General features: G+C 37.8%; 1 long non-coding RNA gene across 1 annotated transcript; it reads left to right on the top strand.

Annotated features, from left to right (window-relative positions):
- On the top strand, positions 1 to 27,139 carry LOC110257772. The gene is made up of 3 exons (XR_002340742.1): positions 1 to 4,680; positions 26,052 to 26,169; positions 26,867 to 27,139. It is a non-coding gene; the product is annotated as an uncharacterized LOC110257772 (long non-coding RNA).

Raw genomic sequence — 27,185 nt, 5'->3', positions numbered from 1 at the left:
CATGAGCCACGATGGGAACTCTGCAAAAAGTTTTCTTGATCCCCATTGAAAAAACTTTTCAGAAGCTTCTAAATATGGCTCCATTCTCCAAGAGTATCTGGGAAATACTATAACAAGATCACTGTAACTAATCCATCTGATATGAGGCTCCAGAGAAACCTCAGCAAATGTCCATTAGGGAGAGAATGAAGATTAAAAACGATGTTCAGGGTCTTAATTAAATATTATGTTAATTTTATGAATTCTGGGTTTTAAATATGAAACCACTGGACTTGTAATGATAATCGACTTGGGGAAGAAAATCGTACTCTGCTTTCCATGAAGCATGATGATTATCATACTCCCTCTTTCCTTTACCTCCCCTGATCCCCAGATAGGCATGCTTGCTACATTGAGGAAACTTCTGGCATTCCGCACAGCCTTATACGCGGGCAGACAAACTTTCAGAGCAGGTTTGGAGGAGGAAATCTCATAAGCTTGGCCCATAAACATTACTCAGAACTGGACCTGGGGACTTTCCTGGTGGCTCAGTGTGTTAAGAAGCCGGCCTTGTCACTGAAGTGACGGTTCGCTGCTGTGGTGTGGATTTGATCCCTGGCCTAGGAACTTTCATGTGCCACAGTCACAGCTGGAAAAAACAAAACAAAACAAAAAACCAACCAACCAACCAACAAAAAACCTAGGCCTGGAGTTCATCACAATTATTTGTTCACTTTCTTATTCCCTCCTTCCCTCAATTCCTTCCCCAAACCTACAGAATCAGAAATTCCAGTAGTGCATCCTGGGGATTTGGATTTTGTAAACACTCCTCTAATCCTGATGCAGTCAGCCCAGTACTGATTTTGTGAACATCCTCAGAGGTTTCCTATGTTCCCAGAGGTTTCAAAACAGGACCTGCCTTCTGTGTGGATAGCTGAGTAATCACAGGTGATTTTAAGGGTGGGGAAGAGCACTCTCGCCTCCAAATATCTTACATATTTTTGGGTTGATTCTTAAAATACTTTTGGCAGTGAACAAGACCATTCACATCAGGGTAAAGAGATTTCTTTCTTTTAACATGTCTAAGGTGTAAATGATTCATACAAGATAATTTAGTCAGAACAGGTGAGTGGGGGAGAGGAAGAAGGCACCTGATGTATAGTGATGGAGAAAGAAGGTGGCATCTCCCATAGAGAAAGGCAGATTTTGGTACACAGTCTTGCTAAGGGTTGAGCCTACTCAAAACCCAATAGTTTATCTATTTTTACCTAGAAGAGGGATAGTAGAATAAGCTTAAGGGACACATACTTGGAAAAGTTAACAATAGAGACACTTTGCAGTTAGGTAAGCCCAATAATTTTCTAAAACCTTACTAGAAAGCCAGGAAAGCAAAATTCTTAAGATATCTCTCTCCAAAATGACTATCTCGGACATGATACACTTGCCCAGCACACAACCACAAAATGAATAAAAGATGAATTCGTTGTAGAAGACTTAGAGATAGATAGATGACATTTACATAATGATGTAAATTTGTACAAAATGATGGAGAGTAGTTCATTTTTTTGAAAGCTGATAATGCCAACACTTATGAAAGAAGTAGTTTCATGTTAATTTTGAGTTCTTCAAATTTGGACAGTTTTTTTCAAAGGAAAAAGACATACTTTCTACTCTTAGATCACAGAATTAGACAGTAATCACGTTCCTTTTTCTCCAAGATCTGAGTGCTTTTCATCATTGCCAAACCCTAAAATTGAAAATCCCATAAAAATGAATTTTAATATTTTACTGCAAATTGTCATGCCGTAGATGAATTCCAATTAGCCTTCTTTTTCTACTTTATAATTAGGAAATAGAGTTGTGGGTGGGGGAAAGGGGGACATAATTCTGGGTAGTGGCCAGGAAAAAAATAGTGTAAAAAATTATAGAGCACAAATTTACAGAGTTTTACCATCTGTCTTCAGTGACTGATATCTAGCCTTGCTTCAAGGAGGAAGACTATGTCAGATAACTCTTAAAAGTTTTTACTAGAGTTTTGGTTCTCTTAATCAGGTATTTTACACAAGTAAACTGAAAAAAACTAGAGTAAGGAAGATTTGGGGAGGACTAGATAGCTCTCTTCAGATATGCAAAAGTTGGGCAAGTGAAAAGGAAATAGCCTTCCTTTAGCTGTACATGAAGTTTTCAGTAACTTGAAAGAGTAGCACTATTCAATACAAGTAAGAAATAACAAGTAAAATAGACTGTCATGCCAATATTCAGCTGTATTTTCCTGGAATTCTGTAAGCAGAATCTGATGGTTGTCTCTCACTGATGTAGAAAACTGCAGTGGATGGGAGACTGAACTGGGTGACCTTTCAGGTTACTTCTGAACTAAGGGAGGGCAGGGTAATGTGATATTGTTTTAGGCTGGTTGCACCAGAGGTAGACTCTCCAGCAAGGGTTTAAATGCAAGTGGTTTATTGGGGAGGTAATCCCAGGAGGTATTAGTAGGAGGGTGGGGATGTGAGTCTTGCTGGGGACCTCTGGAACACATTTCAGAATTGCCCCACCCAAGGGGTAAGAAAGCACGGATATCTATCTTCCATTCTCATTTCTCCTGGCTGGGGACTGCTCTCTGGGACATTATTTCTTCAGTCCTCCTGGTCTGCCCTGTGCAGGTGGAAACTCATGGGTCCTAGCAGTATAATGCTGCAGGCAAGCATGAAGTAGTTGACAAGTGCCAAAGTGATATGACTGGGGCATGACAAGTTCTGCTGTAGTTGTAGAGCACTGGCTATGGAATTAGGCTCATCTGGATTTGCTGCTTACCTCTCTTTATTATCTCTATGACTTGAAACAACTTATGTAGCCTTTCTGGATCTAGTCCCATCAACAAGTCAGAGATAGCATGGATGCCACACAGGATGATTGTCGAGATGCAATAAAATAACAAACTTACAGTACTTAACAGGTAGAAGAAGGATCTAAAAAAGGTAGCTTTTGTTATTATAAGAATAAATCTTGCTTCTCAGATCTAAAATGAGCTCAGTACAGAAATAGTAAGACATTAAAACCTTAAAGGCTGGCAAAAGACTTTACGGGTAATACAGATGCTGAAGGAAAAGATTAACTATCACAGAATTCAGTCAGAAATTATTTTTCTTCATATAGCAAATAACGAGTATTTAATATTTATTGACTATCAAGCAAATGACTGACACTACTAAATTCACAGAGAACACAAATGCCTATTTATTCTTCAAGATTTGGCTTAAGCAGCATTTTCTGTAGGCTACCACCTTTGTAGCTGTGAAGGATAGAATTATTTTCCATCTAGACTGGGACACTGACTGACACTGACCCTAGGCCAAGATAAGGGCAGTGGGCTAACTAATGACGTGTAACATGTTGTTTAAAGTTCAAAACTCTCCTGGCAGCACCTAGGGCTGGTTTATGTTTTTTCCCCAGTTTTAGTGAGATATAATTGACATATAATGTTGTATGAGCTTAAAGTACGTAACACAGTGATTTGATACATGTATATTTCGGGAAAGGGTTACTGCCATAAGTTTAGCTAACATCCATCACCACATGTAGTTAAAAATTTTTATAAGAACTTTTAAGATCTACTCTCTTAGCAGTTTTCAAATATGCAATATAATATTTTTAACCATAGTTGCCATGCTGTACATTACACTCCCAGAACTTATCTTATGATTGAAAGTTTGTACTTTGACCACTTTCCCCCATCCCCCCTTTCCCCTTTCCACTCTCCAAAACCCCACCTATGGCAAACACCAATCTGTTCTGTTTCTATGAGATCACTTCTATTAGATTCTATTTATGTAAGTGAGATCATACAGTGTTTGTCTTTTTCTATCTGACTTATTTTACTTAGCCCAGTGCTCCCTTCTATCATGTTGTTCCATGTTGTTGCAAATGGCAGGATTTCTTTCTTTCTTTTTTTTTTTTGGCTGGCCCCACAGCATGGCAAAGTTCCCAGCCAGGGATGGAACCCACACAGCAATGACAACGTGGAATGCTTAACTTCTAGGCTACCGGGGAACTCCAGGATTTCCTTTTTTATTGGCTGAATTATATAAAGTCTTTATCCATTCGTGTGGGTAGGCTCTTAGGTTGTTCTAAGTGACGCTGTTGTGAGTAACGCTGCAGTGAACATGGAGGTGTAGATATCTCTCTGAGACTGATTTTCTTTCCTTTGGATATATACCTGAAGTGGAATTGCCAGATCATAAGGTTGTCCTATTTTTATTTATTTTCAAAAGTTAATTATTCATTTATTTTTTAGAGAAGCCTGTGCCTTTATTGGCCAAGCATGCTCCTTGAAACGGATGAAGCTGGAGAAGTGGGTGGACCTGATGTCTGCGTGGCTTGTGCCTCACAGGCTTGTAGGTCTTTGAGAACTTGCCCACGTAGTGGCAGATGATCCAAGGTATGGTTTTCACCTGGTTGAAGATCTTGCCGTTGTAGACATGCACCATCTAGGGCAGGATGATTACGTCCCACAGGTGTGTGTCTTCACAACCTTAGCCTCCTCCACGTGCAGCACCGCCTTCCTAGCCTTGCACATGCGCTTCAGGAGCGAGTTTGGCTACCTCTACAGGTCCGATTTAGTTTCTGGTTGCAGCCGGGCACTGTTTTAACTGCACCAGCGGCTTGTAAGACTTGTGCAGCAGCTGGTCGAGGTCTATGCCTGAGGTAGGTGAACTTCTGGAAGGTCTGCTTCTTCGCTCTACTTCTACCACCTTGTCAGTTATTAGAAAAGATTGGTCGTCCTGTTTTTAATTTTTTGAGGAATTTCCTCACTATTTCCCCTAGCGCTGCACCAATTTAAAATCCCCACCAACAATGCTAAAGGGTTCCCTTTTCTCCACCTCCTTGTCAACACTTGTTATCTCTTATCTTTTTGATAACAGCCATTCTAGTAAATGTGAGGTGATATTGTGGTTTTGATTTGCATTTCTCTGGTAATTAGTGGTGTTGAGCACCTTTTCATATGCTTGTTGGCCATCTGCATGTCTTCTTTGGAAAAAATGCGTATTTGGGTACTTCACTCAATTTTTAATTGAATTATTTGACTTTTTTGCTATTGAGTTATTTAAGTTCTTATATATTTTGGATATTAACCCCTTATCAGATGTATGGTTTGCAAATATTTTCTCCCATTCTGTAAATTGCCTTTTCATTTTGCTAATTATTTCCTTTGCTGTGCAGAGGCTTTTTAGTTTGATGTGGTTCCACTTCTTTCTTGTTTTGTTGCTTGTGCATATTGAAGAAATTGTTGTCAAGACCAGTGTTAAGGAAACTTTATTCCTATGTTTTCTTCTAGGATTTTTATTGTTTCTAGTCTTACATTTAAGTATTTAAGTCTTTAATCTATTTCTAGTTGGTATTTGTGAATGGTGTAAGGTAGGTAGGATCTAGTTTCGGTCTCTTGCATGTGAATATCCAATTTTCCCAGCAGTATTTATTGAAGAGACTGTTTTTTCTCTGTTAAATATTCTTGGCTAAGGGAGCCAAATATTAGTTATCCACATAAGCGAGAGTTTATTTCTGGGCTCTCAGTTTCATTCCATTGTTATGCCAGTACTATACTATTTTGATTACCATAGTATTGTAATGTAGTTTGAAATCACGAAGTGTGATGCCTCCAAGTTTGTTCTTTTTCAGGATTGCTTTGGCTCTTCAGAGTCTTTTGTGGTACCAAGTGAATTTTAGGATTGTTTTTTCTATTTTTGTAAAAAAAAAAAATCCCACTGGACTCTTGATAAGGAATGCATTCACTATATAGATGGTTTTGGATAGTATGTACATTTTAACATTATTAATTCTTCCAGTCCATGAACACAGGGTGTCATCCCATTTATTTGTGTTTTCTTCAGTTTCTTTCATCAATGTCTTACAGTTTTCAGTGTGGAGTTTTTCACCAACTTAGTTAGATTTATCCCTAAGTATTTTATTGTGTTTGATGACTATTGTAAATAGGATTGTTTCTTTATTTTTCATATAATCCATTATTAATGTATAGAAACACTGCTGATTTTCATATGTTGATTTTCTGTCCTGCAAATTTTACTTAATTTTATGATCTAAAAATTTTTGCAGAATCCATAGGATTTTCTAGATATAAAATCATGTCATCTACAAATGGAGAAGATTTTACTTCTTTCTTTATGACTCTGATGCCTTTTATTTCTTTCTCATGCATGATTGTTCAGGCTAGGCCATCCAATACTATGTTAAATAGGAGTGGTGAGAATGGGCACCCTTGTCTTATTCTTGATCTAGGGCTAGTTTATTGATGCTTTACACCTGATGTAACCAGTTAGACAGTCAAGCTTGGTTATGTGACCAGAAGGTCATGGAAGAATCTGTTGGAATCTTTTAAGGAGCTCTCCCTAAAAAAGATTCATTGCACAAATCTTTCACATCCTTGGGTAAATAAGAAGGATCATGGGGAGCTGTGCTTGAAAGGCTCTTGGGAGTTTTGTGAGTATGTTCAATTATCTGGTCCTATTGTAGTCCTCCACAGAGTGCTAATCCCACCACTGTGTGTATTGGCTGTGTGTATGTCTTCTCTGCTGAAGGTGAGAGTTTTTGAGAGCAAGAACCCTGTGTGCATATTGTTTACTATTATATTCTTCATGCTGAAAACATTGTATGGAAGACCATGAATAGGCAAAAGTGTCTGTTGTATAAAATGAGTGAATGAAAATATGATGTGAAGTAATACTTGACATCATGGAAAAGGCTAGATGTTTATTAGCTTAAATCCATAAAGCTAATGGAGAAGATTTTACTTCCTTTTATGTGCAAAACATTGTGATAATTGTTTTTTCAATATATTTTTAAAAAATTCTATATGCATTTTATAGTAAGCATGGTTTATTTGTCTATATTTAATAATTCCAATATGTAATGTCATTATAGGTCTATTTCCTTTTATTGTTTCTTTTTATTGTTTCTGCATATCTTCTTTTCCTCAAGTATGCCTGGTTATCCTCAAGTATTTGCTGGTTGTTGTACCTGAAAATTATCTGTAAGAATACCTTAAGTCTTAGGATGAAAGTAACTTCCTTCAGAAAGAACTTGCTTTTGTTTCTACCAGATGCCTGAAGTTAGTACCAGTCAAGGTTCACCTTAATCCAAGTTCAATTCTTAAGTTCCCTGAACCACAAAAATGACATGATTCCAGGCTGAAAGACCATTTACCCCTTCCTTGAGGGCGTAGCCCTTTGAGCTGAAAGCTTTTTGCAGGGAGAGTCTCCTAATAGACTTCCCATCTTCTGTGGGCCTTAGGCTTTGATCTCTATGCTCCTAATCCTGTGAGACCATCCGAATAAACATTTTTATTTTATGGAAATATCCAGTGCCCTCAGGGCAAAAGTAGCTTCCTTGTACACTTAGCTTTCTGGATTCCTTATTTATTTTCTTTTTCTTTTTCAGCTCTTTTTGCTTTGTAGGAGATTGGTTAAAAAAAAAAAAAAAAACCTTCACTCAATATTTTTAGTTGTTTTTCTCTGGAGGTTTGGTCAGAATAAATAAGTCTCCCATTACTGGAAATTGAAAATCTGTATCCAAAAGACTGTAGTTATCAAAGACTTTGCACATAATTGCCGTAGGAGACAGAGGTGAACCCAAATAACTATATGACAGGATCTGCTAATCTTTCTGCCACCATCTCCTACAATTTTCTGCCTCTCGTATGTCATTCAGGTCATATGAACCTTTTACTCTTCCTCATACATACCAAGATTAGTCCTGCCTCAGGGCTTAGGACTTGCTCTTTCTCTGTCTAGAACCCTTTTCTCTTAGATCTTTATATAGCTTATGCCTGCTTCTAAGTGCCAATTCCCATTGTTCCTCCAATCTGAAACTAGAAGAAGCTTATTTTTACCATATCACATTTATTAGCATCTCTACCATTGAGTGGGGAAAAAAATGAAAGGAGGAGTTCCATGGTGACTCAGCGGTAACACACCTGACTAGTGTCCATAAGGATGTGGGTTCCATCCCTGTCCTTGCTCAGTGGGTTAAGGATCTGGCATTGGTGTGAGCTGTGGTGTAGGTCACAGACACAGCTTGGATCCCACATGGCTGTGGCTATGGCTGTGGCTAGCAGCTACAGCTCTGATGGGACCCCTAGCCAGGGAACTTCCATATGCTGTGGGTGCAGCTCAAAAAGATGGAAAAAAAAAATGAAAGGAGATAAATCTTAATTCAGATTAAAAGGGCTAATGAGAAAAATAGTAGAGGAAATGAAAACTAGCATTTGAAAGTAAACTTTTTAGATTTTCTATGATGAAGAGGAAACCAAGAAGCATGCTTAAGCTGCTCCTTAAGCTTCCTCTTTTGCAAAATAAGTGGATTTCTAAGTACATTCTCAGCTCTAAAATTACTTTATTAAACAAGTTATATTATTTCTTAGTGCTACAGGCTGGATAACATCAAGTGTTTTCAGTGGTTTCAGAATCTAAAAATCCATTTCTATGAAAGCTTCTCTCAGGTATTTTCTTAGGAGTATATAACAATCCTGAGATGTGTCCACAGTCTTCAGAATTTCTGGAACATGCTAAGTCAGATTTTTAAAGAGTAGTGCATATCTGAATCATCTAAGGAGATTGTTTGTTTTTTCAAAAGTGGTATTCTTGGGTTCTGCCCATTCCAGAGCTGCAGAAATCAGAACCATACAAGTGCCTTTTCTAGCCTTTGCTTGCATCAAGTTTATAACAATTCCTTTGGTCAAAGCACATGTATAGAGAGGGCAGTATAAAAGGGCATGGATACAAGGATACACCAAAAATTGGGACTGTTAGTGCAATCATTTTACCACAGTCTACCATATTTATTGAGAACATGTGGTCCAGCACACTGTTCATGCACATAGTAGGTATGCCATGGGAACCTATTGCCAACAGTATGCTAAATAGTTGAGAAGCATTGCCTTTTGTTGTCCCCATTATTCTATGATTAATAGTTCCTTGATGTTACCCTTTTGGAAACCAGCTATCACTGATAATGGTATTGGCAGAGACTATGGTTACTTCCTGACAACCCATACTTTCCCCTCTTTTTTCCCAATGTAGATTCTGCTTTCTGTGATGTGGGTACAGTCTTATATATCACTTTCAATTTTCAGAGAATAAATTTGGGTGGAAGTATTTTTAGACTTTTATAGAAACTAATGAATTCAGATGTCTTTTTACCACCCTTTCTCTTTTCATCCCTCTCTTCTTTTCATATGTTTACTTTATATGAGTTTATACATTTTTCTGTTTGTGTATTCATTATGGAAACATGGATTATTAAGATAAAATTTGTTAACAAATTTACGGTTGTAGTGTTTTCAATTATTTTGAAGTGTATTTGTTGCATTGAAGGAAAGACCTTTGCAAAGTCAGTTAGTATTACACAGTGTTGCTAATATAATACAAAGGTATCAGTATTTGGTATTTATTAAATACTTTTTGCAAATGAAGTTAACTGAATGAATACAAGAGATAATATAAAGTTGTTCCCTTCAGTGAATCAGGAGTATGGGACTTCTCTGAAGGATTTAGTTTCAACTTGACTTTCTTATTACTGTTACTATTCTTTGTTGACTTTTTTTTTTTTTTTTTTTTTTTGTCTTTTTAAGGCCGTACCTGTGGCACATGGAAATTCCCAGGCTAGGGGGCAAATCAGAGCCACAGCTGCCAGCCTTTGCCACAGTCACAGCCACAGCAATACAGGATCCGAGCCACATTTGTACCCTACACTGCAGCTCATGGTAACGCTGGATCCTTAACCCACGGAGCAAGGTCAGAGATTGAACCTACCTCCTCATGGATACCAGTCAGGTTCCCAACCCACTGAGCCATAACAGGAACTCCCTGCTAACATTTTTTAAAATTGTAGTTGACTTACAATATTATATGAATTTCAGGTGTACAACATAGTAATTTAGTATCTTTACAGGTTACACTCCATACAAAGCTACTTTAAAATATTGACTATATTCCCTATGCTGTACATTACATCCTTGTAACTTTTTGGTTTTTTTTTTGTCTTTTTGCTGTTGTTGTTGTTGCTACTTTTTTTTTTTTGTATCTAGTAGTTTGTACCTCTTAATTTCCTTCACCTATTTTGCCCCTACCACTACCCCTCTCCCCTCTGGTAGCTACTAGTTTGTTGTCTGTATCTGTGAGTCTGTTCTGTTTTGTTTATTATTTTGTATTCCACACTTAGTGAAATAAGTCCATGAGAGGAAGACAAATACTGTATGTTTTCACTTAAATCTGACATGCTTTTGCCCCTGTTTTCATCAAGTACTCTATACAATCATCTTAAAGTTAATTGCATTTAAATCCTTAGATGATAATGTCTGTAATCAATTCATGAGTGTACACACACAAATGATATCTAGTAATAATTATACTCAAAGTAGTATTTCAGTCAGTATGGAAGAACATTCAAAGCCTTGTCATTTGATCTAGTGTAGATTGACTAGCTCAAGTGACTGATGTCTCCCAAATCCATACTGTACTCTATATCCAGAAGTCCCATGGAAAATGGTCCAAGTTTTCACATTATCTGTTCTGTCCCATTTCCAAATGGTTTTGTATTGCCAGCACTTTTTGATCAAGAATCTGTCAGAGATTTTTGTTTCAGTATTCTGTACCATAGTGTACCAGTATGTTAGACTCCAGAGCACTAGCAACTGAATGATAAACAATTCAGGTGTGGTGAAAGGCTTGCTGGGATGGTAGTTTCTGCTTCTCCTTGGGGAACTCATTAAAAGCCTGAAAATGGCTGACAGCCTCTTAGAGCCTGACTACACTAGAACTTCAACAACACTGAAATTCGTTCTCCCAGTACTCAGTCATCTACAAAGTGCCCTAATATGGAAATCTACTAGGTAGTCTCATCTTTCCATTGGTATGTCATGATTTTAACTCTTAATTCTGCTAACCAAACTGTTCATGTTATATCTAGTTAGAGGCTGGATGTAGCCTCCATCTCAGTGTTGAGTTCAAGATCATAGGCTGGAGTCAGACATACCAAATATAGGATCCTAGCGAAAGCAGATGGAGCAAGTATGATAATTACAGCAGCTTACATTTATTGCCAGGTACTGTGCTAACATCTTTACATAGATGATCTCATCAATTCTAAACATCCTTAGAGAAAGGAACTATAACAATCCCTACTTTCAAGTGAAGAAATTTGTACTCTAGTGATTGGATGCCTGAGCCCCTGCTCTTGACCATGAGATCAAAGTGAAATATATTTGAGAATGTGGAACCTGTGCTTGCCATTTCAACTTCAACAACATCCAGTTCCAGTCGTCAAAGAGTTTCTGGGAGTATTACATTTTAGGTTCATAGATGTGAACAAGCTGGCCACTGGCAGTGAGAATCATATCTAAAAGATTGAAATGCTTGACTATACGTGCAGGTTCTTCTCTACCTGTCATGGCCAACTGATCACCTTTGTTTCTAACCTGAATGTAACTTAGCCAGCAGGGCGGAGGAAGACTCATACACAAAGGAAAATCCTTTCCTCAGTAGCCAAGCTTTTCAATACAAAATAAACCTAATCAAATTTTCTTTTGATTCATCCCTAGCATTCCTTGTGTATCTTTTAAATCATATGAGTATCTGAACACTCCTACCCTGAGTGAAGTCAAGTTCTTTGCCCTTGGGAGCTTGAAACTACATATTTTAAAAGCCTGGAGATTTTTTGAGAGTAGTTATAGCCACGATTCATAAGACACTTGGTAGTTGCCCAGCATGCACATCAGTAAGTGCTTTACATAGTTTCACATTTAATCCCCACAGCAATACTACTAAATAGATGTAATTATCCCACCTACAACACATGAGAGACCCAAGACTAAGAGTGATTAAGTAACTTGCCCAAGGTCCCACAGCTAATAAATTGGAGCTTGGGTCTATTTGATTCCAGAGCCCCAGTTTGGGACATCTATACCTACTTCAGGGCTCCTCAAACTTTAATGTGTGTAGGAATGACCAGAGAATCTTGTTAAAATGCAGATTTTGCTTTAGCATATCTGGAATGGGGCTTGAAATTCTGGACTTCTAACAAGCTCCCTGCTATGGTTGATGCTTCTGTTCCTTGGACCACTGTTGGAAGATCAAGGCTTCATAGATTCCCCATAAAGGGGAAGACCAGACCTTTGTTAATTTAAATATTTGGGGTTAAAGATGAAGAAGGGAATGTTTCCTAATTCGCCCTTATGAATAAAAATAAGTAGTAGAAGTAATTGAACAAGTCACATACTGTTCTAAGCACTTTAGATGTCATGTCTTATTTAATCCACTCAGTAACCCTCAGAGACATGTAATATTACTACCCATTTTACAGATGGGGAAACTAGAGTACAGAGTAATCAATATATAGGTTTTGTTCCCCAACCTCTTCTGCTCTTCCCCATTCACATATTTTCTTAATTCCTGAAACTCCTTAGAGATTCATTCCCTTGCGTCCATTTAAAAAGGAATGCCCCAGGGGAAAGTAATATACTGCTTTATCATTTTTTATACCTTAGTCTCTTTTTTAAAATGATGGAGTAGGGAGGAAACAGAATACAAAACATATGAGGACCTTAGGTTCCTAAAGAAGGGGGGAAAAGAAATGTAAAAGACAGACTGAGTCTCTAATGATGCTTGGCATTACTTACTTTACAAGTTGCACTATGAGCCCTGATGGCTTCACCCACACATATTCCAAAGCTGAAGCCATTGGTAATTTCACGATAAGAAATTAAGTTGTAGAATTATTAACTATGCAGAGATTACCATGGAGACAACCAAACGAGCTCTCACCATGGAGATCTCTTCCTGTCATTCTTCACCTGAAATGATCAGTACATCATATAAACAGATATGTAAATAAACTTAGGAGGGAAGACTGCAAAACAAGCAGGCTAGAGTCCCAGAGCTGGTGATGGGGTGAATTAACAATTCAGAAGAAATTTCTAAGTTTGGTCTTCCAAAGTCACATGTTTCTGGGTACTGTGTTGTTTCTTCAGGAAAGAGGAGAAATTTCGAGAGTTTAGTTCATGTCAGCCTGGCATGATTTGAGGAGAGAAACCAGCCCTAACCCTGTGGTACAAGGAAAGAATCTCAAATGAGGCTTTTTCCACTATAAGGGAATGATCATGGCATTATGATCTTGGACCACCCCCCTGTGCCCTCAACATAATGAAATTAAAATGTATTAGGGAACAGTAATCTTGGCAATGTAGGTTTTTGTCAAGCAGCTCTGACCCAGAACAAGTGTCCTCTCAGAGAATAGACTCGACAAAATGTAGCAATTTGTTGTCAGTGGATACTTACAAACATTTTCTGTATTTTGTATAAAGAGAGCATGAAAATAATATTATCATAAGGGTTGAGCTCCTTAGGAAGCAGACTTTGAGATGAAGTTTTACAGGCAAAATATTTATTAGGGAGTACCTTTGGGGCACTAGGGGAAGGGAGCAGGGCTTGGAAAGAAGGAGAAGTTGAGGTACACGGTAGGCCCATCAACAGCAATGGCCTTCCTTACAGAGAGCTCTGAAATGAGAATGGCCCTTCAGAGTTCTTCCAAGTTGGGTCAAGTTGGCCAGATCTTTTTACCTTTGTGTTGATCGTTCGTTGGACATGGGTCATTGGGTAAGGGGAATAATATTGGACCAGATGGCTCTTTGCAGCTGAGGCAACCATGAAGCGGCTGACAGCTGAAGGCTGCCTGCCAACAGCACTGCCAGCAGCTGAGGCAATAAGCCCCAGGGAATTTGGGGTGGCACATCACACTGTCTGCCACAAATAGTAGTGGTTTCAAGTACCAAGAGCTCCAAAGTCAGACAAGTGAGATTTGATTTTTACTTTTAAATTAAGAAAACCTCTTTCTGATTTATAAGCCACTTCCTGGGGCAAATATTTAAGAGATTTTGCTAAATATTAGAAGTCATGTCACTGGTGTTGGTATTCAGAAAATTAATAAAAAGAAATGAATCGTTATCCCTTACTATGAATAAAAACCAAATAGATTACTCATTCCAGTTTTACAGTGTACATGTGTGTTTAAATGTCAGTGTATTTTTTTTCTATTCTCTTAGGAAAAGGTGCAAAAAAGTTTAAATAATGAATTACCATATGGCTAACATACTTATTCATTCAGCAAATATTTATCGAGCATCAGTTTTATATCATGGCACTGCACTGGCCATTGGGTCTATAAAATTAGTAATAACATAGAACCTGATTGAATAATTATGCCAAAACAAACTCTGAAATAATAAGAGTAGCAGGAGGAATCGAAGCGTATAGAAAACACAAGTAGAAGGAAGCATTTGGGTTTTGCATTTTTCCTTTTCTACCTGCCATTTGGTAAAGAAGAGATGAGCATGAACAGTCTTGGCAGGTAACTGTAAATGAAAAAAACGTCACTGAACTAAGTCATTTAGAGGCTCTCTGCCTTAGTGAGAGAGAGTTCTTTTTCTGTTTGGCTTCTAGTAGGAAAATAAGAAAACCTCAGCTGAGACACAGCAAAAGCCTTATTCAGTGGTCAAAGAATGGAAAAGGGGAACTAAGTTTACATATCATCTTCTCGTCCACCTGGTGAGAAGGATTTAATTTTACAGAATGAAGACAAAGGAAGGAGGGGTGAGGCTAATGATGGGGAGATATCTGCATTAGTCTACTTGGGAAGGGGCAAGGGTACCATCCCCTTTTTATCCTTTTTTGGTCCTTAATGTCTGGTCCTGGCTACTGGTAGGTGTCTCATTTAATATGCTAATATAGTAAAATCAACATATAATGAGACTCAGGGTCTTTTGGAGGTAGGATTCAGTGCCATTTTGGTCGCAGCTGGTTACATCTTTGTCTGTAGCTTCCTTTCTTACCTCTGGACACTTAAAGATTTATGTTAACTTCTGCTAAAGATTGCAGGGGTTGGCAGGCTGTGTGCTAGGACACTCCTGCTAAAGGTGGGAAGGGTTGATGGGTTTTGAGCAAAGAATGGGAGCAGCCCTGGCATTACAACCATCAACTTCATTTTTTTAAAAATCAGTTCTCTATTACAATCCCTTCTGTCATTTTGGTTACTTTTTGTTTGTTTTTTAGGACTACACCTGTGGCATATGGAAGTTCCTGGACTTGGGATCAAATTGGAGCCACAGCTGCTGGCTTACACCACAGCCACAGCAACTCGGATCCCAGCCATATCTGCAATCTACACCACAGCTCACGGTAATGCTGTATTGTTAACCCACTGAATGGGGCCAGAGATCCAACCCCCATGCTCATGGATGCTAGTCAGATTTGTTTCTACTGAGCCACAAGGGGAACTCCCTTGGTTACCTTTTTTAGGTGGCTGTCCTTCTCTATGGAGTTAATAGACTTCAGTAGGTACTTACATTGTTTGTAGAATGCACTTCTATAATTAATAAGTTTAAATCTGCCTATAAAATGATTAGTGGTTATTTATGCACTGGATAACTGTGGAAACAGGCATCTAAAGATACCAGTAGCAGACGGTGGAAAAAAGTATATCCCTTTTTTCAGTGCGGATATAACAGTTTGGAAAGACTAAGTGCTCTCATCTTTGGCAATCTGAGGATTTTGCTGAAAGAGATTCCTAAATTGGGAGACAGAGGCCAGACAGCTTCTTGGATTAAACAGATTAAGAGCACCATTGTCTGCTTATGTTTACACACTTGAGCAAGCAACAAAATTCAATAGGAAGCAAGACACCTAGAGTGGAGGATATTTCTTGGTATCCCAGGGAGATTTCACCCAGAGGTTGTACCAACCAAAACAGAATAGATCTTTACAAAGCAACCTCTAATGATATTTTACTTACTCCACTTCTGAATGCCATACAGAATAGATTTGCTTTCTTTCCTTAATTGAATCTCATGTACCTTTGACCCATTCTTAAAGGACATCATTCTCCTTGTGTTTACCCCACTTTATTTTTATTGAATTTAAAAAGTTATTTTAAAGTAAATCTCCTTACCTTTGTAAAGAGTTGTGAATACCAGTTCAACTAGTTCTGTCCCCAAGAGCTGTTGAGATAACAGGGGAAGCTGAAAGTTGACTTAAACTTTAGAGTTTTTAACTAGCAGCTTCAGCATCATGTGAGAACTTGTTAGAAATGCTGACTCGGAGTTCCTGTTGTGGTTCAGCAGTAACAAACCCGACTAGTATCCTTGAGGATGCGGGTTCAATCCCTGGCCCCGCTCAGCGAGTTAAGGATCTGACATTGCCATGGGTTGTGATGTAGGTCGCAGACACAGCTTGGATTGGGCGTTGCTGTGGTTGTGGCATATGCCAGCAGCAGCAGCTCTGATTTGATCCTAGCCTGGGAACTTCCATGTGCTGCGGGTGTGGTCCTAAAAAGAAAGGAAAACAAAACAAAACAAATGCAGACACTGATGTCCTACCCCAGAACTCCTGAGTCATAATCTGAATTTTAACACGGATCTTTTTTTTTTTAAATAAATAAATTTTATTGAAGTGTAGTTGATTTACAATGCTGTGTTAATTTCTTCTATACAGAAAGATGACTCAGTTATACATATATATTATTTTTCATATTCTTTTACATTGTGGCTTATCATAGGATATTAAATATAGTTCCCTGTGCTATACAGTACAACCTTGTTGTTAGCTTTTTATTTATTTATATATTTTTATTACTCAATGAATTTGTCACATCTGTAGTTGTATAATGATCATCACAATCCAATTTCACAGGATTTCCATCCCACAGCCCAAGCACATCCCCCACCCCCCAAACTGTCTCCTCCAGAGACCATAAGTTTTTCAACATCTGTGAGTCAGCATCTGTTCTGCAAAAAAGTTCACTCTGTCCTTTTTTCAGATTCCACATGTCAGTGAAAGCATTTGATGTGGGTGTCTCATTGTATGGCTGACTTCACTTAGCATGATAGTTTCTAGGTCCATCCATGTTGCTAAAAATGCTGGTATTTTGTTCGTTTTAATGGCTGAGTAATACTCCACTGTGTATATGTACCACATCTTCTCGATCCACTCCTCGGTCGATGGACATTTAGGTTGTTTCCATGTCTTGGCTACTGAAAATAGTGCTGCAGTGAACATCGGAGTACACGTGTTTTGTGCGTCATGGTTTTCTCTGGGTAGATGCCCAGGAGTGGGATTGCTGAATCAGATGGTAGTTCTATGTGTAGTTTTCTGAGGAATCTCCATACTGCTTTCCACAGTGGTTGCACCAATTGACAATCCCACCAACAGTGTACTAGGGTTCCTTTTTCTCCACACCCTCTTCCAGCACTTACTGTTTATAGACTTTTTGCTGATGGCCATTCTGGCTGGTGTAAGGTGGGACCTCAGAGTGGTTTTGATTTGCATTTCTCTACTCATGAGTGATGCTGAACAGCTTTTCATGTGTTTCTTGGCCATCTGTATGTCTTCTTTGGAGAACTGTCTGTTTATGTCTTCTGCCCATTTTTTGATGGGGTTGTTTGTTTTTTTGGTATGGAGCTTGCAGAAGGTGTTTATAAATTCTGGAGATGAATCCCTTGTCAGTCGATTCACTTGCAAAGATTTTCTCCCATTCTGTGGGGTGTCTTTTCGTGTTCTTTATGGTTTCCTTTGCTGTGCAGAAACTTTTCATTTTGATGAGGTCCCATTTGTTTATTTTTGTTTTTACTGTCATTACTCTAAGAGGTGGATCTGAGAAGATGTTGCTGTGGTTTATGTCGGAGAGTGTTTGGCCTAGTTTTCCTCTAAGAGTTTTATAGCATCTGGTCTTATATCTAGGTCTTTAATCCATTTTGGGTTTATATGTGTGTATGGTGTTAGGGAGTGTTCTAATTTCATTCTTTTCCATGTGGCTGTCCAGTTTTCCCAGCACCACTTATTGAACAAGCTGTCCTTTCTCCATTGTATCCTTGCCTCCTTTGTCTTAGATTAGTTGGCTGTAGGTGTGTGGGTTGAATTCTGGGCTATCTTATTCACATTAAATTCTAGGAGGCACTGATTTCCAGCATTTATGGAGAAGTCCTCTATAGCAAAGCTAAAAACACAGAACAGTGAGATACTTAATTATCTTCTGTTCTTGGACTAATAAGATCGTAACCAGTTTGGGAGACAAAAGAATTAACAGACAACTTTCATAAATACATCTCACAGATATTCAGGGGGCCATCTGAAATGAAGTCAAACTTTTGGAAAAGCTGAAATACGACTTTTCATTCACTTCTTTTTCAAATGACTTAATCGGGGAAAAATATCTAGGAAATATATTGCAGATGCAAGAATCCTTAAAATGGAACAAGAGGAAAACATTTTGGAAATGGTTTTAAAATGACTCTGGTAAAAATGTACAAAACTTGAACTGTTTCCTCATGAAAAGAATACAGCTGGAGGCAGTGTTTACAGCTGGCGGGGAAGAAGCTTAGCTAGTCAGGGCGAACTTGCCCAATTTTACATAAATTATTATTACATTATGTTCATTTACAAAAAACATTAAATTTTCTTCTTTTTAAGTTTTCTTTGCCATCTCTTTGGATATGAAAGAATATTTAGTATATCTGCCAGAACATGAAACAATGCTTATGAAATGTAATCTCTGAATTGGTAACATCAGCAGCTGGCCTAGCAATCCTACTGAAACATTTGAGTTTCCTGTCTCCACCCTGAACTCAAGCAGGTGGCAGGTCGACAGCAGTGGTGACAACTGGCTACTGAAGGGGGCATAAGTCCAAAATGAAGCACATCGATCACATTCCTTGCTGTGGAGTGCCACAGGCCTATTGTGCTTTTCCACCATGATCCCAAACAGGCAGTTCTGGGGGGTACTGCAGACAGGTGGAATGAAGGACTCTTAGATGAACCCTCACAAACAACCAAAATGCTGATTCCATGTAGAAAGAATAACAAGCAGTGCAAGTAAAGCTGAGTTAAAACAATAGGTTCCAAAATAGAGCATTCTATTCTAAAGGATCATGCTCTTTTACTCATGAATCCATTTTTTTTTTCTGTTTTGCACCTTAGTAAATCGGACAGAATTGTTATTTATTTTATAGATGGGAGAAGAGAGGTTAAATGATTTGCTCACATTTGCACAGCTTATCTACAGAAAAGAAAGTTGAATTTCAACTTTTTTATTTCTGTCCAGTAGGCTGATAGGATTTTTCATGCACAGTAACATGTTTGAAGCAACTGGATCACATTTCATTGTAGCATTCAGTAATCTCTTTGATATTATTTACCACTTGTTTCCAGTGTGTTGTTGCTTCCCAAGCAGTTTCCCCACCAAGATGCCAAGTACCTTGTGGACAGGCCTGGGCATATTTTATTATTCAGTGAATGCTTATTGAATAATGACTGAGGAAAGGTGAAACATTTAGAAAAGGGGAAAAAAGGAGTGGATTGTAATGGACCTGGGGAGTAAGATACAGCTCTCAAAAGTTGCATCCTAGTCATTTAAATTTGGGGCATAACGTCATATAATATTATATAACATCATAAAATATTATATCATAGAATATAATATTATAGAAGGGTCCCCAGAGATGACCTCTAACCTAACCTTCTACCTATTGAGGAATATCTTCTTCTTTTTTTCTTCCAGTTTTATTGAGATATAATTGACATACAGCACTATCTAATTTTAAGGTGTACAACACAATGATTTAACTTCCATGCATCATGAAGTGATGGTCACAGTAGGTTTCATGAACATCTATCATCTCATATAATTACAAATTAAACCGAGAAAATGTTTGCCTTGTGATGCAAACTCTCAGTATTCACTCTCTTAAAAAGTTTCATATATAACCTATAACAGTGTTAATTATATTTAACATGTCCATTTCATCTCAATACCTATTTATCTTATAACTGGAAGTTTGTACCTTTTGACTGCTTTATCCTATCCCCCTGCACCACCCAAGGAATACCTCTATAGAACCCTTGATTGGCAACCATCTAGTTTTGCTTAAATATCTTCACTGCTGTGGAATTTATTATCTCCACTCAGGGCTGCTGTTAGACTGATCTATTCCTAAAATTTTTCTTTGTCAGTTTAGCAATTATTTGCTGAGAAATTATGTCTCAGATGGCATGCTAGCTGTTGGGAATACCATGAAGCAGAATAAGTCAACCTTCTTCTCATGTAGAAAGCCCAAATGGGTGTTGCTGTTTGGTGGGCATCTCTTTTCCAAGTCTTGTTTTATGGATTCAACTGCCTTCCAACTTGTATCTCTGCTGTTTTCAGCTTGCTGCCTTCAAGTTTTCTCATACTTATTTGCTACAAGCCAGAAGGGAGGGAAAGGGAATAAAGGATGTGTGTAGGAGTCGTTAGAAGTCAGGCTTGGAAGTGATGTACATCACTTCTGGTTATATTCCTTTGCTAGATCTCAGCCACAAGTCCATACCTAATGTCAACGGTTGCCTAGCTGTAGGCCCAGGAAGAAGAAAACAAAGTTTTGGACATGGCTTTGCAGTTTGCACCACAGTGCCCTCATTACACACAGTTTTTGGGTGAAGTGATGATGACACGGTCCAAAGATTGTGCAGATATAAATAGTGAGCTAGGATTCAGACTTGGGTGATCTGGCGCTTGAGTTCTTCCCTGCTTCTAATCCCGTGGCTCCCAAGCCAGGTCAGCACCACCTGGGAACTTGTTAGGAATGCACATTAATTGACCTCACCCTGGGCTTACCCAGTCAGAAACTGCTGAGGTGGAACCCAGCAATCTTTTTTTTTTTTTTAATTTTATTATAGTTGATTTACAATGTTCTTTCATTTTCTGCTGTACAGCAAAGTGACCCAGTTGTACATATATGTATATTCTTTTTCTCATATTATCTTCCAGCATGTTCCATCACAAGTGATTGGATATAGTAATCTGTTTTAACAAGCCCTCTCTGACTCATACTCACATTTAAGAACCATTGCACTGTATTGTACTACCTTTCGTTTAAGGGCTTCCAGAGTATTTTTCTAGCTGGCCATTAGTATTATCCATCACCTAGTAGGATGTCTGACAGTATTAGTGGCCAACTAGAAAAATAAATGTTTAAAGTTATTTTTACTTCAAATACAAAAATATTATTTGCTGTTGTAATTTTAAAATAATGTTGTTTCTATTATAGCATTGCCATGTTTTAAGTGTTATTTAGGTACTTGTCTATTTTCTTACACTAATTTCTGAGCATCCAAAATGCTCTTGTATCTCCCACAGCCATTAGTAATTTTCTTTCCAAATAATAGCATTCAATAATTTTTGGTGTAATTGAATGAGAAAAAAATGTTTAACGATAGTGTTTCTCACTAAATTAAAGATATGGAGAGCATCTTTGGATGCTAAAAGTTTTCAGTCATATCTTCCATGACTATTAAAAACTTCAATTTAATATCTTCATTGCCAATAGATAGCAAGACTTACAAACTACTGTTATCAGATGTGAAAATTTATAATGAGATGTTTAAAAATTATTAGTTACTTTAAAATCCACACTGTTCTATTTTTCTTCTTGAAATAACTTTCTCATTTAGTTAATTTATAATGCACACACTAACAGGCATTAAAATACAACTTTCATTATTGGATATTTCACAGGCTCCAATGGAACTTTAGAATTTGTCTAAAATAATTTTTAGTGCCTCAAGTAATTATTGATTCAGCATAGAACTATTTATTATGCAGGAGACTATTCTTGAAGAGTGATGTTTTCAGAATGTTGTTTACATGGCGGTGTCTCATGTAAATTTTGCTTTGAGACGTGACTATTATCTTGTATATTTCACCACCTCCCTTCTTCTCTTCCTCCCATAAATCAGAATATTGGAAAGATAATCAGAACTCAGTTTATCATGCATATATGTAATAGCAAATAATATTAAGTTTTTTCCACATCTCTATCATCAACTTGAAAATCAAATTGAAGCATTTATCTATATAGTGTGGATTTCACTGGTGCAGCTAAGCATTTCTTTGTAACTGAATCAAATATAATTTGGTATTATTAAATGAGATGGGGTGACTCATGAGTTATTGACCAGGTTCTAATGGTTAATTAGCAGCAGTACATTATAACCCCCACCCACCCACAGTCACTATTGTGGCTAAAGGAATTTTAATTAGCTGTGTGAGAGCTCTCTCTCTTATTTTTCTTATTTTTTTTTCTCTTATTTTTCAAAGGTCTCGTAGGTGCTTGCTTTGGAATTTCTATTATCCAAAAGTAGTGATTATGGCTTCCTTGGGTTTTTAGAACCTTCCGTTCTCTTGTTCCCACTTCTCTACCTACATTATTACCCTTTGCAAACTCTGATATTGATCATACCAAATTTGATAATGGGACTAAAAACTTTCAGTTTCTGCATGATAACCCAAACATGCCAGCCTGGCCTCATGTGAATCAGCTTAAGTTTCCCCACTGGTTTTGGCACTTGTTTCCAGTGGAGTTGCTATGAGGGGTCATTTTGGATGTTGACTTGGATTTTCAATCAGTATGCTATTCACTTCTGGCTTCAGGGAAACTAATGCTTTCAAAGTATATGGCTTAGAACAAAATATTTGGAATGATCTGGGGAGAACTGGAATAGGAGTGAAGAGAGAGGACCTTTTCCTTCAACTAATATTTGACTACTCAGAAGTATGCCTAAACTGGGATGGATACATTTGTGGGTGAATAATAAAATTAAAACATTAAAAATAGAATGAGGTCTGGCTTGAGCTTAAGGTGAGTGAGTGAATCATGTGCCCGATTAAGTTAGCATTGCACAGAAGTGGAACCAGAAGGGGGGTAGAGTGTAACAGCTCTCTTCCCTCTGGGGTGACTTTTCCATCTGTACACTGCAGGCCTGCTACCAGATAATGAATGGTGATAGATCCCAAATGACAGGTGGCAGAAGAATACAGAGAGCCTTATTAGCCAACTCCTACAGTATATATTCTGGGTGCTGCAACTTGAGCATTTTTTCCCCTTAAAGAGTACCTGTTAGTAGAAATTAAATGTGGAAATAATATTCCTTACCTCATGACCTCCATGTAGGGGGAGGGGTGCATTGGAGATACTCATGGGAAAGCATAAAGAAGTGAGGGTACAGATGTTACTTTTTGGTGGCTGGGCATCTAGTCATCCTATCTGTACAGATGTCTGTGGGTTCATTTGTCTCCTGTTTTTAGCCCATGGTTTTGAGTGGGATGGAGAATATGGCCAAGATTATGCCTGTTATGGTCTGAATGTTTGTGTCCCCTCAATATCAGTATATGAAAATGCTAATGCCCCATGTGATGGTATTTGGAGGTGATGCCTTTGGGAAGTCCTTAGGTCATGAAAGTGGAGGCCTCATGAGTGGGATTAATGTTCTTAAAGGGAAACTCCATAGAGATCCATTGCCCTTTCCAACCTGTGAGGACACTGTGAGAAGTCACTGGCTATGAACCAGGAAGGGCCATCCCCTCCCCACTGTCCCAAAACTCAGTCGTACTGGTGCCTTGATCTTGGATTTCCCAGCTACCAGAACTGTAAGAAATAGGTGTCTTTTGTTTATGAGCTACCCAGCCTATGGCATTTTGCTGTAGCGACCCAAGCTAGGCCAAAGGCATTCAGTGTATTGCATTTTCTGGGTCCGAATGGTTGGTTCAGTGATAGTCCCATGATGCTGTAAGAGTCTGTGAACACACTGAGGGTTTTTCAGGGCTTCTAGGGATAAGCCATTTATTCTTTCCTCCTTTACTTGAACATAAGGGACTATAGTGACTGCACTCATACTGCTGTAACATGGAGCCTGAGGCTAAAAGTAAAATGGGGGTCAGAGATAGTGAGAGGTAGAGAAAATAAGCCTTTTTTTTTTCCTCCCAGTTTTATTGAGATATAGCTGACAACACTGTATAAGTTTAAGGCATATGGTACAATGATTTGACTTACATACATCGTGAAATGATTACCACAGTAAGTTTAGTGAACATCCATCATCTCACACAGATACAAAATTAAATATATACAAAAAATATTTTTCCTTGTGATAAGAACTCTTAGGATTTACTGTTTTACCAACTTTCAGATATAACATACAACAGTGTTAATTATATTTATCATGCTGTACATTACACCCCTAGTACTTATTTATCTTGAAACAGGAAGTTTGTACCTTTTGACTGCCTTCATACAATTCCCTCTCACTCCTGCCTCTGGTAACAAGTGTGACCTCTTGTTCTATGAGTTCATTTGTTTTTCAAGTATAATTGACCTTTAGTGCTATGTTAATTCCTGGTGTACAACATAGGAATTCAGTATTTCTATATATTTGAAAATGATCATCATATGTCTATTTATAATCTATCACCAAAGATGTTACATAATTATTGACTATATTCCCCTGTACATTTCGTACCTGTGACTCATTTATTTTTTAGCTGAAAGTTTGTACCTCTTAATCTCTCTCACCTATTTCTCTACTCCCCCATCCCTCTCCCTTCTGGCAACTACCTGTTCAGTCTCTGTATCTATGACTCTGTTTGTATTTATTTATGTTTGTTCATTTATTTTGTTTTTAAAGTTCCACATATAAGTGAAATCATATAGCATTTGTATTTTTTTTTTTTTTTTGTCTTTTTGAGTGCCGCAACCATAGCATATGGAGGTTCCCAGGCTAGGGGTCGAATCAGAGCTACTACAGCTGCCGGCCTATGCCAGAGCTACAGCCATGAGGGATCCAAGCTGCATCTGTGACCTACACCACAGCTCATGGCAACGCCGAATCCTTAACCCATTGAGGGAGGCCAGGGATTGAACCTGCAACTTCATGGTTCTAGTCGGATTCGTTAACCACTGAGCCATGACAGGAACTCTGCATTTGTCTTTCTTTATCAGAGTTATTTCACTTATTATTGTACCCTTTAGGTCCATTCATGTTGTCACAGCGGCAAGATTTCATTCTTTTTTATGGCTAATATTCCATTGTGTATAAATCTGTTCATATATTGATGGATACTTGGGTTACTTCCATATTATGGCTATTATAAACAATGCTGTTGTGAACACAGAGGCATATATATCCTTTCAAATTAGTACTTCGATTTCCTTTAGTTAAATCCTCAGGAGTGGACTTGCTGGATCATGTGGTGGTTCTATTTTTAATTTGTTGAGGAATTTCCATACTGTTTTCCATAGTTGCTGCACCAATTTACATTCCCACCAACAGTTCACAAGTGTTCCCTTTTCTCTGCATCCTTGTCAACACTTGCTATTTGTTGTCTTTTGATAATAGCCATTCTAACAGGTGTAAGAGGATATCTCATGATGGTTTTGATTTGCATTTCCCTGATGGTTAGTGATGTTGAGCATCATTTCATATGCCTGTTGGACATTTGTATGTCTTCTTTGGAAAAATGTCTATTCTGGTCCTCTGACCATTTTTTAATTGGGTTTTTTGGATTTTGTTGATGTTGAGCTATATGAATTTTTTTGCATATTTTAGATATTAATCCCTTATTGGAAATATTGTTTGCAAATATCTTCTCCCATTCACTAGGTGACCTTTTTGTTTTGATAGTTTTCTTCTCTATACAAAAGCTATTTAATTAGATATAGTCCCAGTTGTTTATTTTTGCTTTTGTTTTCCTTGCCTGAGGAGACATATCCAAAAAAATATTGCTAAAACTAAGGTCAGAGAGAATACTAGTTATGTTTTCTTCTGGAAGTTTTATGGTTTCCAAGTCATACATTTAAATCTTTAATCACTTTGAGTTTATTTTTGTATGTTGTGTGAAAAAGTAGTTCAGTTGTTTCAGTACCATTTATTGAAGAGCCTGCTTTTTCCTCATTGTGTAGCCTTGCATCCTTTGTTGTAGGTTAATTGCCCATATAAGTGTGGGTCTATTTCTAGAGAAACTAAGTCTTGATGACATCTTTTGAGCACTGTCTCCAACTGTGCCTGTAGCTAGCCCTGCCTCTGGATCAGGGTGTCTCTGGTTTTCATTTATGTAGATGAATGAAGTCCTTTAATTTTTCTTTCTTTGCTTAAACTAGTTTAGTTTGGATATTCTGTTATTTCCAACCCAAATTTCCCTGATTTACACAGATATGACAATCATTCAAGTATCTCTGCCATTGAAGATTGATCCACAATTCCATAGGGATCCACACTTTTGGAGATTTATTTATTTAGTAATCAATCAAGAGTAAGAGGAATTTTTCAGGTAAGTTTGATGGTTAGAATCTCTTTTTGGTGGCACCATGGCATGTGGAAGTTCCTAGGCCAGGAATCAAACCCGTACCACATCAGTGACCTGAGCCACTGTAGTGGCGCCAGATCCTTAACTTGCTGCACCAAAAGAGAATTCCTTGATGGTCAGAATTTTAAATTGTTCCACTGGCAAAGCTCCTAGCAATCCATCTACTAATTAGTTGTAAATAATTAAATGATGATCAAAGGTCATCACCAAACCTCAAGATAATTCCTGGTGTATGCCTCGTTCATGTAATTTTATGACATAAATGCTCTCATACTAAGTGAAAAAAAAAAGCACAATAGTGACATTGATATGTGGAATCTCATGAGGAATCACCAAAAAAAAAAAAAAAAAAAAAAAGCCTGGGAAATCCCAAGCATGAAGTTTTAGAATGTTACAGTTTTGTTGAGAGAAATGATTTGTAAAACAAATTGGAACTCCTCTAAAAGTTGCAGTGTTTATTAAAATTTTCTGGTGCTTCAGTCATTTCAACTTGAATCAGATATTACCCTTACCCTCATGTAATAGTTAATATACATGATAGATGGATGTAAGAGATAACCATTGGAGTGACAGTGTTTTTAAAGAAATGAATACCATATTTCTGAAAATACTGTTCATACTGGTGGTTTTTAATATTTTTTGTTTTGTCCCGTTACTACAGGTTAACTCTCAGTGGACACATATTTCAGTAACTAGTTGCTATACCTAAAAATAAAGAAATATTAGTGTTGCCTTTCCAAGAGAGACAATAGGCAACTATCTTAAGAAGATGGATTTCAAAGTGTAAATATTGGAAAAAATCTAACCATCCGAAGATTTTCCAACATGTCTTTTGGAGCAACTGAAATAAAAGGCCAGACTTAAGGCCTTTCTTTCAATCTGATGATTAAAAGAGGGTGTTTGACCTTTTTTTTTCTTTTAAAATACTGCTTAAAAAAAAAAAAAAAAAAAAAAGGAGGAGTTCCCGTCGTGGCGCAGTG

Source organism: Sus scrofa, chromosome X, assembly GCF_000003025.6.
Source record: "Sus scrofa isolate TJ Tabasco breed Duroc chromosome X, Sscrofa11.1, whole genome shotgun sequence".
NCBI lineage: Eukaryota > Metazoa > Chordata > Mammalia > Artiodactyla > Suidae > Sus > Sus scrofa.
The sequence above is the reverse complement of the archived record's forward strand: the minus strand, read 5'-3'. Positions and strand labels throughout refer to the sequence as shown.